General features: G+C 41.5%; 1 long non-coding RNA gene across 3 annotated transcripts in view; it reads right to left on the bottom strand.

Annotated features, from left to right (window-relative positions):
* Positions 1-5327: 5327 nt before the first annotated feature.
* LOC148141534 (uncharacterized) overlaps positions 5328-18556 on the bottom strand; it is a 29104-nt gene continuing 15875 nt past the window's right edge. Inside the window, exons 3-4 of one of the 3 annotated variants that reach the window (XR_015752471.1) lie at positions 15699-15806; positions 11821-13485 (exon numbers count right to left, since the gene is read on the bottom strand). This is a non-coding gene — a long non-coding RNA (uncharacterized LOC148141534). Of the gene's footprint in view, positions 5587-11820; positions 13486-15698; positions 15807-18556 lie in introns of those variants that run through there. The other 2 variants (XR_015752470.1, XR_015752469.1) reach the window with 2 other exon arrangements.

Genomic DNA, 18556 nt, shown 5'->3' with positions numbered 1-18556 from the left:
GCCTGTACAATTACAACATTTAAAAGGCATCTGGAATGGTACATAAATAGGAAGGGTTTGGAGGGATATGGGCCAAATGCTGGCAAATGGGACGAGATTCATTTAGAATATCTGATCAGCATAGACGAGTTGGACTGAACGATCTGTTTCTCAGCTATACAAATCTTATGACTCTGTGGTCTTATCTAGGGGCCCTGTACAGCTACAGTAAGACATTTATAATCCTGTATAATATCCCATGTACAATGAAGACCAACAGACCATTTGTCTTTCTAACTCATTGTGGCACTTGCTTTCAATGCCTGGTGTACAATGACACCCAGGTCCCTTTGGACATCACTCCTTCCCAACCAGTCACCATTGACTCTGTCATTCTGTTTTTCTATTAATTCAAATATACCCCATCCACTTGTTTTTCATTATCTATTCTGGATCATGTTCTCAAAAGAATTCCACTACGTTTGTCAAATGTGATTTCCCTTTCATAAATTCATATAGACCTTGGGTAAACCCACTGGCATTTCCTAAGTCTTCTGTTATCACATCCTACATGATGAACTCCAGCATTTCTGTACTATTGGTGTGAGACCAATCAGCAATTTTCTATTATTTCCTCCCTCTGTTTTTAAATAATAATTATATTTTTCACCCTCCAGACTGACAGGTCATTTAGAGAATTTCAGAAGCTGACAACCAACACATCCACTATCTCCATAGCCACCTCTATCCTTGTGTGTAGTCCTTTGGGACTTCTCAGGTTTCAGTCCCATTAATGTCCTCATTTTTTTTTAAACTAGTGTTACTTTCTTTCAATTCCTACTTCCCACTAGATGCTTGCATCCTGAGTATTTATGGGACTTTTCTTTTCTGTAAAGTAATTATTTAATTGTGCCTCTGTTTCCTTGTTCTCCATTATCAATTTTCCCATTTCAGACTGTAAGGAGTGAATATTTGACTTGAATAACCTTTTAATGTTTTCATACTTAAGCTCTTGCAGTCCATTTTATGTTTCTTGCAAGTTTATTCCATACTCTACTTTTCCTTTCTCCTTTGCTCAACTACTCCTCAGGTTTTCAACTTTTCTGGCAACTTTATATGACTTATTTTTGAGTCTTATACTAGCAATAGTTTCTTTGAATAGCCATTGTTGGGCCATTTTTCCCGTGGTATTCTTTCACCCAAAAAGAATGACTAACTGTTGTAATGCATATATTTGTTCCTTAAGTAGTAGCCATTGCTTTTTAATGAAGGTACCCAATCTATCACATCCAACTCACCCCTCAAGCTTATGTAATTTACTTTGTTTAGATTTAGGACCATCATTTCATATTGGATTCAACTTTCTATCCAAATGAAGAGTTATATCATATTAAGTTCACTTTTTTCCTAAAGGCCCTTTCACTACAAGGTTATTAATTAACCCCTTCAAATTGCACAATCAAATATAGGATAACCTGTTCCCTAGTTAGTGTCTCAATATTCTTGTTGCAATAAAATCTTGATAACGTGGTTTGCTCAGCCTACATGTGGATTAAAATCACCCATGATTACTGGAGCATCCTTATTGCATGCATCTCTGTTCTCCTGTTTACTGTTTTTCCTATCTTATCTCTACTGTTTGGAGGATCATAGTCAACTCTGATTAACATTTTATGCCCCTTGTTACTTCTTACTTCCATCCAGTCTGATTCTTATTTCTGAGCCAATATCCTTTCCTATTATTTCATCTTTGACAACGCCACTCCACCTCTTGTTTCTTTTTTCCCCGTCCTTCCTAAAGACTGAATATTTTTGGATGGTCAGTTCATAGCTTTGGTCACCCCACAGCTACGTGTCTGTAGCCACAATCATATTGTACCCCTTTACAACTACTTATGATGTTAATTTGTATACCTTATTAATACTTTGAGTATTTAGAAGTAGTATCTCTAGACTTGTCTCTTTAACAATTTTCTACATTTATTTGTACTATGGCCTAATTTGTTGCTGGTCCTTATTTTCCCCTGCCTTTCATTTTTGCTTTCTACTTCTCTATCTTTAATTTCCATTTGCAGTTCAATCAATTTTATCTCACTGGACAGATTCCTATCACCTCACCATTCTCATTTAAATATTCCCCCATAGTAGTAGCAAATGCTAATGAATGGTAAATAAGATATAATGTAAAAGAGAAGGCCACATTGCTGTTAGCCAGCAGCTTTCCCATTCAATAAGATCATGGATTTTAACAAGTCATATCTTGGGATATGGGCATCGTTGGTAAGGCCAGCATTTGTTGCCTCTCCCTAATTGCCTTTAAATTGAGTGGCTTGCCAGTGTCAAGGCAGTGAGCAGTAAAGAGTCAATGTGACGGTAATGGATCAAGAGTCGCATGTAGGCCAGAGTGAGTGAGGACAGCATTCTTCCTTTTCAAAAGGATATTAATGAAACTGATGTGTTTCAACATGATCAGTGATAGTTTCATGGTGACCATTACGGAGACTAAATTTACATTCCAGATTATAATTAATTGAATTTAAATTCCACTAGCTGGGTCTCTAGATTCCTCGTCCAGTGACATTGCCCCTACACCATCATCACCTTCAACTTCAGCTCTACCTTCCTGCACTTTTCCATATCCTCAATTCTTGCTACCCAAAATTAATCAAACTGTGTCTTGAATATGTTCAATAACCAATAAACCAAATCTCTCTGTAAAAATAATGCTGAGTTGTAAACAAGACAGATTTGAGCTGATATACTGGCATAATGACACTGCTGTTGGACTAATCCTTAGAGCTCATCGTGGGAAAATCGTTTCACTGACTAGGGAGTCTGGGATTAGGGTCAGGACTTTCAAGTAAGAACTAGGCCTTTTGGAATAAAACATCTGCTTTGGGAAAGCAAATCTTAGCAGGACTTACACACTTAATGGTAAGGTCCTAGGGAGTGTTGCTGAAAAAAGAGACCTTGGAGTACAGGTTCATAGCTCCTTGAAAGTGGAGTCGCAGGTAGATAGGATAGTGAAGAAGGCGTTTGGTATGCTTTCCTTTATTGGTCAGAATATTGAGTACAGGAGTTGGGAGGTCATGTTGCAGCTGTACAGGACATTGGTTAGGCCACTGTTGGAATATTGCGTGCAATTCTGGTCTCCTTCCTATCAGAAAGATGTTGTGAAACTTGAAAGGGTTCAGAAAAGATTTACAAGGATGTTGCCAGGGTTGGAGGATCTGAGCTACAGGGAGAGGCTGAACAGGCTGGGGCTGTTTTCCCCGGTGCGTCGGAGGCTGAAGAGTGACCTTATAGAGGTTTACAAAATTATGAGGGGCATGGATAGGATAAATAGACAAGGTCTTTTCCCTGGGGTCAGGGAGTCTAGAACTAGAGGGCATAGATTTAGGGTGAGAGTGGAAAAATATAAAAGAGACCTAAGATGCAACTTTTTCACGCAGCGGGTGGTATGTGTATGGAATAGCTGCCAAAGGATGTGGTGGAGGCTGGTACAATTGCAACATTTAAGAGGCATTTGGTTGGATATATGAATAGGAAGGGTTTGGAGGGATATGGGCCGGGTGCTGGCAGGTGGGACTAGATTGGGTTGGGATATCTGGTCGGCATGGACGGGTTGGACCAAAGGGTCTGTTTCCATGCTGTACATCTCTATGACTCTAAGGCTGATAGAAGTTTGAAACACTCCAATGCAAATGGCAGTTGATTACTCAATTGTTAATTTTAAGTCTGAGATAAGACCATAAGATGTAGGAGCAAAGCAGGCCATTCAGCCCCTCAAATCCACTCCGTCATTCGGAAAGTTCATAGCTGATCCAATAATCCTCAACTCCACTTTACTGCCTTACCACCATAACCTTTGATTCCATTCATGATTAAAAATCTGTCTTGGTCTTGAATATACTTAACAACCCATCCTTGACTGCCCTCAGCGGTAAAGAATTCCACATATTCAATATCCTCTAAAAAAAACTATCAAAAATGGGCAACTGCTTACTCTGAGATGATACTCTCTGATCCTAACCTCTCCCTCAGGAGAAGCAACCTCTATAGATTTCTCCAGTGAAGTCTGCTAAGTACCTTATGTGCTTCAGTAAGGTCTCCTCTCCTCCTAAACTCCAATGAGTATAAGCCAACCTATTCAACATCTCAGAAGAAAATCCCTCTGTACTCAGAATCAACCTAGTGAACCTTCATTGGAATACCTCCAATTCCAGTATATCTCTCCTTAAATAAGGGGGTCATTTCTGTTCACAATATTCCAGCTGTGGTGTAACTAGTTACTTGTACACTTTTCACAAGACCTATTTTTAAACCCCATAGCTTTTGAGATAAAAAGCTAGCATTCTATTACCCACTGAACTTCCCTTTGTGTTTTGTTTTAAAAAGCCGTATCATTTCTGCACAGCTACACTATCTCACCTTTCATGTGAATGTGTTGTATGTTTGGGATCAAGGGGATACAGTTTAATTGCACATTATACGTTATTTTTTTAACCAGCCTTTCCACTTATTGTGAGAATAAGTTTGCTTCTAACAAAAATAGCTATTTCTGAGTTGACTAAACCCCTGACAAAAGTTTATTTTATACAGTACAGTAGCTCTATGGATGTCCCTATACTACAAAGACTGCACTGATTCAAGGAGACTGCTCAGCACTACCTTCACCAGGGACAATTAGGGATGAGCAATAAGTGTTTTGATAGATTTTTCTAATGTATTCACAGGACGTGGGCATCACTGGCTGGACCAACATTTACTGGTTGAGTGCTCTGGGTCTGGAGTGACATGTAGACCAGACCAGGTAAAGACAGCAGATTTCCTTCCCTAAAGGATGTTAGAAAACCAGATAGGTTTTTCCAATAATAGTCAACTGTTTCACTAGACTCTTAATTCCAGATTTTTATTGAATTCAGTTTCCACTATCTGCTATGGTTGGATTTGAACCTGAGTCTCTAGATTAATAGGGTAGCCATATTGCCACTTGGGCTATCATCTTCTCTGTTTGTTAAGATTGTGATAATGGCAAAAATGGATAGATGGAGTGAAGATACATGATCTGACTAGGCTTTGGCTTGAGGGGCTAATTAGCCTACTCCTGCCTCTATCTGGAATGCACTGCCTGACAGAACAAAAGCAAATTCTCTAGTTACATTACAAAAGACAATTCAATTAAATGCTTGAAAGGGAGGGAAAAAAAATAGGGCTGTGGGGAAAGTGCAAGGGAGTGGAAAAAAATTAGAGCACTCATTCATGATGGGCTAAATAGCCTTCTATGTTGTATCTTACCAGAATTAGATTTTATTGTCACGTGTTCAAGTACAGTGAAAAGTGGACAAAGTTGCCATACTCCGATTGCAGGGGAGAGATTTGCTGTTGCTGCCACAACCGGCACTTCCATCCCCTGGAGGAGGCACAAACATGCTGCCGATTCCAATGGCGCCAATTTTCAGGAGGAGCTTTACCGCCGCCGATTGATGGGAGGAGGCACGAACATGCTGTCGCCCCTTCCATATGCCAGAAGACGGCCACCATTCTGCAAATGGCCCGCTCTCGCTGCTGTGCTGGTGCTGGTGCTGATGGCCCTGTCGCAGAAGGCTTTAAAGAGAATGAAACAAAAATAAAGGAAAGCGGACAGGCACCAGGCTCAGAAGGCCAAACACAGCCCTAATACTGTGCCGCCATCTTGGTTAGATGTTTACATATTGAAAACAGAAGGATTTAACAATTTATTTATCATTAATGATTTATTATATAGCGCTGTATAAAAACAAAACTTCCTAGAAATGATACCTTTTATTGGTTGTAAAACATGAAAGATAAATCTCTGATTAACAATTGAGGTAGTGACTAGTGTTTTTACATGCTAATTAGCCATGAGCAACAAGGATGGACATATGTGAGGCATTAGAAACCAGTTAGCACCAAAGGGGTGATGTCCAGCATAGGGCAGTATCAGGAAAGAAAAAGGAACAAAAGTCTTCATTTAAAGAAAATGGTTACTGTAGTTGAGTGAGAAGCCTGAAGTCAATAAATCCAAGGAATGTACTTGAGTTGTATTATACGCATCACTCATATAAAAAAAGTCAGTATACTCTTTAAAAATCACAACTTTTGTGTTGTTGAAGCTGGCTTTCGCTGAACTGTGGATAAAGTAAATCACATTTATATAGTACTTTTCATGGCCTGAGGGCATCTACAGTGTGTTACAGCCAGTAGAGTCGTTTCTGAAGTCAGTGTTGTAAGAAATGTGGCAGGCAATTCACTCTCAGCAAGGAAACAGCAATATGATAAATGACCAAACAAGCTGTTGTTGTCATGTTGACTGAGGGATAAACATTGACCAGGAGTCTGGGAGCATGTTCCAGCTCTTTGAGTAGTGCCATGGGAACTTCAGAGGACAGGAAGAGCCTCAGTTTAACGTCTTATTCAATAGGCACCAATTATTCCTTCAAAGGAGCTGTATACCAAGGTTTGAAAATTATATATTTCCTAAACGTTACAATCACAGCCCTTCCAATGGCTGATGAACAACTGTGAGAATATTTAGTGCATCCCCTATAGTAATTAGTTTGTAATTATTATAGCACCGTATCAAACTGTGACACAAATCTGCACAGTTCTGGTATCCCATTACTGTTTTACACATGGCTTGTAGCATCAAAAGACTAAAACACCTTCTTTTACAGTACATAAAATAAGAAATCTCACGTGATATCCTTTTATAAATCATTACCTTCCTGCCAGGCAACTACACCCATGTGAAGTACAAAGGAAGGTCATGTGATTCCAACATTGTACAGAGAACTGCACCTCCAGCTCTTAAGGCCATTTCAGAAAGCACGGGACAACTGAGGAATGTTTTATTCTTGACACAGGATGTCTTGTTTCAGTATTATTGGAGAACAGATTGGGTACAATGGCATTAAGTTTAGTCCATTGCAATCCTGCAAAGAATGCAGAAAAAGGGTATGACTCATTGAAATTCTTTGTAATGGCAGTGAATGGGAATGGATTCAGTCCAGTGAATGGGAATGGATTCAGTCCATTGGGATTCAGTGCACAGTTGGACGTTGTAACTCCCTCACCCTATCAATAAAATCCTTTCATAATCAAGCTCAGTAACTCTGTCACACTATCTGTTTCAGCAATTCCCTCAGAGATATTTAGAGCATTCACTGCTCTGGATAAGTCCAAGACTTGGATCTTAGTCCCTGAATTTTAGCTCTTGAAAACAATCTGGACCAATAGGGTGTGTGTGTACCCAAATAAAAACAGATGGTGATGTTTGTTGCTAAATGTATACCAGGTATTAAGACCTATGGTAGCAGCCTATTGTAGTCACTGGTAATGATGGATTGAAGTTGTGTTCTGGAATGGAGAATGTTTCTTCAGCTCACATTTCATGATGGTGAAACCTTCCTAGAAAGGAGCTCCTGAAAGTATTAATTCACGCTGAAGTTTGCATACATGCTCCTGGACTTGACTTGACAGTACATGTAGTTTAATTGCTGGCTCCATCAGCTACATTGCATGGAAAATGGCTATTGTTGACCAATGTTTGATGCTACATTGAAGGGTGATGCTTCAATCCCAGGGGACCTTTGACATGTCTAAATATGTCAAGCTTGGGAAAACAGAGGTGAATACAAACAAGATGAGGTTTACTAAGGTCGTGTCAATGGCTCAGTAAGTAGAATACTTCCTTGTTTTTCTGAATGCTAGGGTGCAAATCCCACATTGGAGACTTGAGCATGAAATCTAGATTGGCACTTCAATTCCATACTGATCGACGAAGACCTATACTGTAGATAGGTCTGCTCTGCCATTCAATAAGATCATGGCTGATCTGATTACACCACATTACTGCCAACCCCCAATAATGTTTCATAAAATTAGTTACAAGGAATGTATCTGAAATACCTCCACAGAGCCAGTATCCCATCACCAAGTCACCCATTATTTACAAACAGAGAATCCTTGACACTGATCCAGCTCCCTCCGGGCCAGCTCTCAGAGGGAACAGGGTTTTTGACACTCCTGTTTTTTTGAACATGCTGAATTCCATTCGACTTTAGGAAATAGTCAAATTTCTTGCTGATAAATGACCTCCCATTGTCCATGACCAACACTTCTGGAGTCCTTATATCGTACTCTCATCGTCACTGAAATAACTCCACAGAGGCCAGGTATCCTGTCACCAAGTTATCCTTTATTTACTTGTGGAGAATCCTTGACACTGATCCAGCTCCCTCAGAGCCAGCTCTGAGAGTGAACAGGATGTCTGACACTCCTGTTCTTTTTTTATATTTTATTAAACAATTCACAGTTTACAAAACAATTAACATTAACAGCTGTATATAAAAAAGCAGCAGTTTTACAAGGGAGTGGAGCAGCAAAGCCAGGCCCCAAACCCTATCGTCCAACCAGTTTTCGGGGAAATGTGAACAAACCTCAAATCCCAGTTTCAATCAATACAAGACAGTAACAATTACATTTTTACAGACAAGACAGTCCAATTACACAAAAAAAGTGCATACAATACAGTTCCCCAGAAATCCAGCAAGCATCCCCCCATCCCTCCCACCTTCCGGCCACTCTAAGGCAGCCTCCCCTACACCACTTCTGGCTCCCGGTCCACTCCATGCCACTTCCAGTTCTCGGTCCACCCTGACACACCTTCCGGCCACCTCTAGGGCAGCCCGTCCTGCTTCCCCAAACCCCCCTCCAGGACAACAGCAATCAGGACAGCCTACCCACCTTCTGGCTTCTCTAACCGTCTTTTTTTTTTCTTTTTCTTGTTTTTCTTCCCACACTACCACCTGACAATCACCTGATTTTTTTTTGTCGAATCCCCTGATTATTTTTCTTTTAAATTTAACCACATTCCTGTTTATTTTTTTTTCCTTTTCTTTTTTAACCCCACACTACCACCTAAGTGCGGTAGTGCTTATTTTATCCCCAGCACCCATGGTGTGTGTGTGCAGGTGTGAGACACAGTGGAAGACACAAAGTGCACGAATCTTTATTCAATTTCCACCACCAGGAAGATAGGAAAACACCCGGGTGGCCAGAGACAAGCACTGCCCTTCACATCAAGGGACAGTGCTGTGTGATCAAAACAGTGAAGGGGAGGGTAGGGACTAAATCAAAATAGAATTGGAGGGAGAAATGATGCACTCCACTCCCTGCGGAATCTCCTGTTTATTTTTTTTTGTGCTGTGTGATCAAAACAGTGAAGGGGAGGGTAGGGACTAAATCAAAATAGAATTGGAGGGAGAAATGATGCACTCCACTCCCTGCGGCGCCCACCTCTCCCTGAACAACTCCAGGGTGTTGGTCGACACTGCGTGCTCCTTCTCCAAGGACACCCGGGCTCTAACGTAACCGCAGAAGAGGGGCAGGCATTCGGCCCTAACGACCCCCTCCACGGCCCGCTGCCCTGGACCTGTTGATGGCCAGTTTGGCCAGGCCCAGGAGCAGACCCACGAGGAGGTCTTCAGACCTGCCCTCCTTCCTCCGTACCGGGTGCCCAAAGATCAGGAGCGTGGGACTGAAGTGCAGCCAAAAACAGAGGAGAAGGTTTTTCAGGAAATCAAAAAGGGAGTGCAAACGCCCACACCCAATATATACGTGGTCCACGGACTCCACAGCGCCACAGAACAAGCAGTTGAACACTGCTGTTCTTTTTTTTTCCTCTTCTTTTTTTTTCTTTTTATTCAAATTCCACCACCAGGAAGATAGGAAAACATCCCCTGTTTATATTTTTTCTTTTCTTTTTTTTTCTTTTTTCTTTTTTTTTATTTTAACCCCCACACTACCACCTAAGTGCGGTAGTGCTTATTTTATCCCCAGCACCCATGGTGTGTGTGTGCAGGTGTGAGACACAGTGAAAGACAAAGTGCACGAATCTTTATTCAATTTCCACCACCAGGAAGATAGGAAAACACCCGGGTGGCCAGTGACAAACACTGCCCTTCACATCAAAGGGCAGTGCTGTGTGATTAAAACAGTGAAGGGGAGGGTAGGGACTAAATCAAAATAGAATTGGAGGGAGAAATGATGCACTCCACTCCCTGCGGCGCCCACCTCTCCCTGAACAACTCCAGGGTGTTGGTCGACACCGCGTGCTCCTTCTCCAAGGACACCCGGGCTCTAACATAACCGCGGAAGAGGGGCAGGCAGTCGGCCCTAACGACCCCCTCCACGGCCCGCTGCCTGGACCTGTTAATGGCCAGTTTGGCCAGGCCCAGGATCAGACCCACGAGGAGGTCTTCAGACCTGCCCTCCTTCCTCCGTACCGGGTGCCCAAAGATCAGGAGCGTGGGACTGAAGTGCAGCCAAAAACAGAGGAGAAGGTTTTTCAGGAAATCAAAAAGGGAGTGCAAACGCCCACACCCAATATATACATGGTCCACGGACTCCACAGCGCCACAGAACAAGCAGTTGAACACTGCTGTTCTTTTTTTTTTATTTTATTAAACAAATTACAAAAACAGTTTACAACAAGCAGTTACATTTACAGCTACATACAAGAGACAGCAATTTTACAAGGGAGAGGAGCAGCAAAGCCAGGCCCCAAACCCTACCATTCAAACAGTTTACAGGGACATGAGGACAAACCTCAAATCCCAGTTTCACAAAGATATAAGGAGACAACAGCAGTGAGAGTTGTACATTAGACAGTACTGTTACATACAAAAGTGCAGACAATACAGACCCAGCAAGCCCCCATCCCTCCCACCTTCCGACCACTCTAAGGCAGCCCGCCCCTACCCACCTTCTGGTTCTCGGTCCACCCCATGCCCCTTCCAGTTCTCAGTCCGCCCTGACACACCTTTCGAACACTGCTGTTCTTAACTGTTATCCAGAGCTCCCTGATTGGACCAGATTAACAGCCCCAATCAAGGAACTCATATTCTATGAGGTCCACCTGGCTGACCTTGTTACAATCACAACACTATCCACATATATAAGACCATAACAGGAAAGAACAGGAGTAGACCATTCAGCCTCTCAAGTCTGCTCTGTCATTCATTACAGAGAAAGTGAGGGCTGCAGATGCTGGAGATCAGAGCTGAAAATGTGTTGCTGGAAAAGCACAGCAGGTCAGGCAGCATCCAAGGAACAGGAGAATCGACATTTCGGGCGTAAGCCAATTCCTGAAGAAGGGCTTATGCCCGAAACTGTCATTCATTAGGGCCATGGATGATCTGGCACTCCTCACATCCACTTTCCTGCATTTTCCCTATAATCTTTGACTCGAAGAATAAAGAAAATTACAGCACAGGAGCAGGCCTTTTGACTCCCAGACTGATCTAAAATCAATCCATCTCAGCCTTACATATACACAAAGACAGTGCCCACCCAGCTCTCTGTGGCAAAGAGCTCCAAAGACTCTCAACAATCTGAGAGAACACATTTCTCCTAACCCCAGTCTCAGATTGGCACCACATTATTCTCAGACTATGCCCTCTCATCCTAAATTTTCCCACAAGGGGAAATATCCTCTCAGCATTGACCCTGCCAAGCCCAATAAGAATCCTATATGTATCAATGAGGTCACCTCCGACTCTTCTAAACCCCATGGAATAAAGTCCCAACCTGTTTAGCCTTTGCTCACAGGACAGTCCCTCCATACCAGGGATCATCCTAGTGAACATTACTTGAACTGACTCCAATTAAATAATACATTTTTACATTACATTACATTACAGTGTGGAAACAGGCCCTTCGGCCCAACAAGTCCACACCGACCCGCCGAAGCGCAACCCACCCATACCCCTACATTTACCCCTATACCTAACACTACGGGCAATTTAGCGTGGCCAATTCACCTGACCTGCACATCTTTGGACAGTGGGAGGAAACCGGAGCACCCGGAGGAAACCCACGCAGACAAGGGGAGAACGTGCAAACTCCACACAGTCAGTCGCCTGAGGCAGGAATTGAACCCGGGTCTCTGGCGCTGTGAGGCAGCAGTGCTAACCACTGTGCCACCGTGCCGCCCAAATACATTTCCTTAAATAAGGGGACCCAAACTGCTCACAGTTCTCCAAATGTGGCCTCAGCTGCACGTTGTACAGTAAGCCTTCCTTACTCTTGTACTCCACCACCCTTGAGATTAGGGGCCAACATTCCATTAGATTCCTGATTACCTGCTGCATCTGTGTATGAGTTTTCTGTGTTTTGTGCACAAGTCCTTCCAAGTACCTTTGTGTTGCAGATTTCTACAGTTTTCTCTATTTAAAAAATATTCTGTTCTTTTGTTCTCTTTTCTAAAATGAACAACTTTACATTTTCCCCACATTATACTCCATTTCCCAATGTGTAGCCCACTTAGTTAACCTGTCAGTATCTCTGTAAGCTATTCCCTCTTGCAACTTGTCTTTCCATCTATTTCTGTGTTGTTTGCAAATTTGGTTATGGTACATTCACTTCCTTCCTTCAAGTGATTAATATATATGGTAAACAGTTGTGGTCCCAGCAGTGATCGCTGTGGAATTGCACTGGTCACGAGTCGCCAATCTGAAAAAGAAGCCCTTCTCCCCACTCGCCGTTTCCTGCCCGTGAGCCAATTCTTTATCCACATCAATATACTACCTCCACCATCATGGGCTCTTATCTTTTGACTTTTGTGAGGTACCTTATCAAATAACTTCTGGAAGTGCAAATATGATACACCCGTGGCTCTCCTCTCGTTGAGACTTCCTTGAAGAACTTTAATAAATTAGTCAGACATTATGATGCTCTGCTTATTCTGCTTGGTTCGATTATGATTTTCCAAATGTACTGCTATTACTTCCTTCATAATTGATTCCAACATCTTTCGATAATAGATATTAAGCTAATGGTCCATAGTCACTAATCCACTGGCATTTTTCCAATCCGCTGGTACCTCTCCAGAACCCAAAAGAGTTTTGGAAAATTACAACCACACTATCTCTGGAGCAACTTCCTTTTGGATCCTGGATGCCAGCCATCAGAGCTAGGGGTTTATCAGCCTTTAGTTTGACTAATATTATTTCTCTAGCAATGGCAATTGCATTTAATTCCTCCCCCGTGTTCTCTGTTAGTACTGGTATATTCAAAGTATCTTCCACTGTAAAGAGCAATGGAAAATATCTGTTTAACTCCTCTGTTATTTCCTTGATCCCCATATGAACATGGACTGACATGACAAATTCTTTATGACCGTAATGATCATTATGGTAACAGATAGATTGATAAACTGGATGACAGGAGAATATTAAGGACTCCCTCAAGCTATGTATTGAAGCAGGTGGGGAACAGGAGGATTGGCAAGAATCTTAATGAGCATTAATCCAAAACTTTAAGCACTAGCCTCCACCCATTAGGACTGGCTGGAGTGGATTTTTCATCCTTGATCTTCTGATTCAGAGGTGAAGGTTTCCATCCAGGCCAACAAGATGGTGAGCAAAAATGCCAATCATTCTTTTCAGTCAGAATGGATCAAAATAAAGTAGGGCCTCGTACCTGATCAGATATGTGCAAAAAATTATATAAAAATCAAAAGAAAAAGAAAGTATTGCAGTCATCAGTATTAAACACATCCCAAAATACTTCATACCTGTGAAGTACATTCACTGTTTAATATGGGAAACATAGCTGCCAATTTATAAGCAGCAAAATCTCATAAGCATATACAGTGTATCGTGCTTTGGTAGGTTAGTTCAGAGTTATATGTTGACCATGACATCAGGAAGAACACCTCCAATTCACTTTGAAATAGCTATTTCATCAATGAGGAAAGATAGAGCCTTGGTATAATATCTTATCGTCCGCAGCAACAATGATGATGCTGGAAGAACTGACTCAGGATGTATGGCAACAGTGGTGACATGGTGGTTAGCTCCAGGTGCATGGCAAACTGGAGGAGCCCACAGAGTGCCAGCATGTGGCAGTGACTGTGGCAGTGACTGTGGAGACAATGATACTTGTGAGCCATAGCAAGAAGGAAATGTAAAAATTAAGTATTTTCATCACTTTTTGGCAGCTTGCTTTTTTTTTGTCTGTGTTTCAAGAAGGTGCTGGACAGTGGTGACACTAAACAACATTTTTCACTGTATTTGTACAATAAATAAATAAGTCTAACCTAATCTTATCAGAAAGGTGGCACCCACACTGGTGCAGCCCTCACTCAGTATGCATTGAACTGTCAGAGTCAGTTATGTGTTCAAGTCTGTGGAGTGGAACTTGAAATCAGAACCTTCCAATTCAGAGGCAAGAGTGTTACTCACTGAATGCCAGCTTTGCAAGAAAGTTCCTCTAGAACATGGAACCTTCATTCAAAACTGGGAAACTATCTCACTGCTGTTTGGGAACTTGTTGTGTACGGATTGGGCGTGGTGTTTGCCTCATTTTAAGCTAAATATACTCAAAAAAAAACTAGCTGTAAAAACTTCTGGAATGTGTTGAAGGTTTGAAAGTTGCTATATAAATGCATGTTCTTTTCATTCATTTTCATGTAACATGGGAGCGAATATTCAGAGGAAATTGAACAGGAGTTCATAACTCAAGTAAGGCTGACAGTGACTGGTTCCTTGTGTAAGTAGATGGCTCCCAATTATTTTCTGTGATTTATAGTCAAGTCTGAATGCATAGTTATAGAAAGGTTGTTTGAATTGTAATGATTTCAACTTATGTGGCTCCAGGTTTGCTGGTTTCTTAAACAAGAAGAAAGACAATATTGTCACTTGACAATTAATAATTTCAATGAGAGCAACAAGCGGATTGTTGTTTGGAAACACAGTAGCTATTACCTCAGGATGAGGTCCTGCAACGTTTACCCTCTCTTCACTCAGCACAATTCACAGCATAAATTGGGAGGGGAAAACAAACAAAATGAGGACATGTATTATTCTAATGTATTCCTGTGGTATCCCACCAGGATCTATCCTCGACTCTCATCCTATTTCTCATCAATTTGCTGCATCTTATCAGAAAGCACAGACAGAATCTTGTTGTTTGAGAGTAAGTGTGGACGCTCCTTGGAAAGAGGTAGAAGTTTGGCTCAGTATGATTAGGAAAAGTCAGCATGGCTTTGTATGTGGGAAATTGGGTCTCACAAACTTGACTTTTTTGAGGAAGTAACCAAAAGGGTTAATGAGGGCAGAGCGGTAGATGTTATTTACTTGAACTTTAATAAAGCCTTTGATAAGGTTCTGCGTGATGGACTAATTAGTAAAGTTAGATCACATGGCTTTCAGGGAACTTGCCAATTGGATATAAAGTTGGCTTTACAATAGGAGACAGAGGATTGTGGTAGAGGCTTGCTTTTTGAGCTGGAGACCTGTATCCAGCGGTGTTCCACAGGGATAGGTACTGGTTCCACTTTTGTTTGTCATTTATGTAAATGATTTGGATGAGGATGCAGGAGGCATTGTTAGTAAATTTGCAGATGTCACCAAAATTAGTGGTATAGTGGACAGTGAAGAAGGTTATCTAAGATTTCAAACAGATTTGAATCAATTAGGTCAATGGGCTGAGGAGTGGCAGATGGAGTTCACTTTGGATAAATGCAATGTGTTGCATTTTGGTAAAATAAACAAGGGCAGGACTTAGACAATTAATGGTAGGGCCCTGGGTAGTGCTATAGAACAGAGAGTCCTAGGGGTTCAGGTATGTAATTCTTCGAAATTTATGTCCCAGGTAGACAGGATGGTGAAGAAAACATTTAGCACAATCACCTTCATTGCTCATATCTTTGAGTGTAAGAGTTGAGACATCATGTTGATGTTGTTCAGGACTTTGGTGAGGCCTCTTCTGGAGTACTGTGTGCAGTTCTGGTCATCCTGCTATAAGAAGGATATTATTAAATTGGTGGGGGTTAAATTGGAGAAAAGGTTTATGAGGATGTTGCTGGGAACGGAAGATTTGTGTTATACAAATAGGCTGGGACATTTTTCACTGGAGTGTAGGAGGTTGAAGAGTGACCTTATTGAGGTTTGTAAAATTATGAAGGGCATAGATAATAAGGGCTTAATTAGGACAGTCGTCATTGCTTTGTGCAGGGCAGGTCATGTCTTACTAACTTGATTGAATTTTCAGAGGAGGTGACGAAGGTGATCAATGAGGGTAGAGCAGTGGATGTTGTCCACATGGATTTTAGTAAGGCTTTCAACAAGGTCCCTCATGGTAGACTCATCCAGAAGATTAAGATGCATGGGATCAGAAATTGCCCATAGAAGGCAGAGGGTGGAAGGGTTTTTTCAGGCTGGAAGTCCGTGACTAATGTTGATCCGTACTGGGACCTCTGCTGTTTGTGATACATATAAATGACTTGGATGAAAATGTAGACGGATGGGTTAGTAAGTTTGCAGACAATACAAAGATCGGTGGATTTGTGGACAGTGTAGAAGGTTGTCAAAGGATACAGTGCAGTATAGGTCAGTAGCAGATATGGGTGGAAAAATAGCAGATGGAGTTTAATCTATGCCAGTGTGGAGATATTTGGAGATCAAATGTTAAGGAAGAGTATAGAATTAAAAACAGGAGCCTGAACAGCGTTGATGTACAGAGGGATCTTGGGGTCCAAGTCTCTAGCTCCCTGAAGGTGGTCACACAAGTACATAGAGTGGTCAAGATAGGGTTGACAGTCAGAATCTTTTTTTCTTGAATTGAAATGTCTAAAACTAAGGGTCATGCATTTAAGGTGAGAGGCGGAAAATTCAAAGGAGATGTGAGAGACAAGTGTTTTTACACAGAGAGTGGTAGGATTGTGGAACACACTACCAAGAATGGTGGAGAAGGCAGATACAAAGGGGGCTTTAAGAGATTTTTAGGTAAGCATATGAATATGCAAGGAATTGAGGGACATGGACCAAGGGCAGGCAGAAGGGATTAGTTTAATTTGGCATCATGTTCAGCCCAACATCATGGGATGCTCTGCATAGGATCGGTGCAGAATCGATGGGCCGAATGGCCTCTTTCTGCACTCTATGGATTCTATGATTCTTGTCTACTGCCCACAAAAAGGGTAAGAGGAAAGTCATTAACATCACTTGCTTTAGGATGGTTGTAACGTGCAATTCTAATGTGTAAGCGTTCATTTTTCTTGGAAACAATTGTATCCATAATAGGTTACAGTACAGTATTAAGTATTCCAGACCATCAAAATTGTCTTCTGGATCGTTTCTGGAATGATGTCTACCATGCTAGGTACAAACTTCATCTATAGAGTTGGATTTGTTGCCCATCTTTACCCAACAAGATTGTACCTCTGAATGAATTTCTAATGGCTGGGGTGTTAATGAGTACTCATGGCATCTAATTAATGCAAAAGATATTCCCAACCATTGGGTCAGATACACAACAATGGAACTGAAGAATGATCACTGGACCTGGAACATTAACTCTGCTTTTTCTCCACCGATGCTGCCAGACTTGCTTAGCTTTTCCAGCAATTTCTGATCTTGTTTCTAATTTTGTGCTCATCAGTTGATGAATGGAGACTATTTTACAACCTCACTACCTAGCATTAACATTAGCACCCTCCCTGTCCAGGCACCATTGCTGTTTAAGATATACTGTGCTGTGTAGCCCTGTAAGGTTTCCACAGTTTGTGTACAGCATCTGTAATGTTTGAGGAAGAAAGAAAGAACTCGCATTTCTGTCCTCGGGCTGCTACAGTGCTACAGTACAGCCCATTGCAAGGTAGAAGAACAACACCTCATTTTCTACTTAGGCACTTGACAGCCTTCAGAACTCATCATTGAGTTCAACAACTTCAGACCATGAACGCTGCCCTTGATTTTGATTATATGACCTTCCACCCCACTCCCCATTACCTTGTTTGAATGGGTTTGCTCTCAATAGACCTGACCTATTTTCTACAATTCACACCTACCATTAATACCTATTATGCATCAATATCTCTCCTCTTCTACTATTAGCACTCTCACCCCCACAGATGCTAAGTTTCTCAGACTCTTCCTGTTTTTATTTCAGATCAACAGTACTTTGGTTTAATTAAAAGGACTTTTACTCTGCCTGTAATGTATTGTATACCCTAGCGATTCTTATTTTTGGTGCTATGTGGGCAAAATGAAATGTGTTCAATTGCATTGCACCAGCATTCTTTGTAATGATGAACAAAACACACATGGGCATAAAATAAAAATACTTTGAGTTACACCTCGGACAAAAACTGCAGTTTGGCTGATAAAGGATGCATGCCTTCAAGCTGTTGTTGTTAAGTATTCGCTGACACTAGTTAATGAAGGTACTATTCCGTGTTCTTTTAATCAAGTAATGATTGACTTTTCAAGTTTTGTTTCTTGCAGAAATAAAATACTGCAGTTGCTGGAAATCTGAAATTAGAGCAGAAAAGGCTGACAACACAACAGTTCTGGTCAGCACTGGAAGTCTGTAATCTTTCATGAGAACCTTCCTTATGAAGGGATTATGCCCGAAATGTAGATTCTCCTGCTCCTGACCTGCTGTGCTTTTCCAGCACCACACTCTCGACCCCTTTCTGACTACTAGCCTAGCATCATTCTCATTAATCTGTACGATTCCTCTGCAAGGTCAATTATCTTTCCTGAAG

The sequence above is a fragment of the Chiloscyllium plagiosum genome, unplaced genomic scaffold, assembly GCF_037043375.1.
Source record: "Chiloscyllium plagiosum isolate Xiang-an unplaced genomic scaffold, Cpla_swu_hap1 HiC_scaffold_32, whole genome shotgun sequence".
Taxonomy (NCBI): domain Eukaryota; kingdom Metazoa; phylum Chordata; class Chondrichthyes; order Orectolobiformes; family Hemiscylliidae; genus Chiloscyllium; species Chiloscyllium plagiosum.
This window is presented reverse-complemented; position numbering and strand designations above follow the sequence as displayed.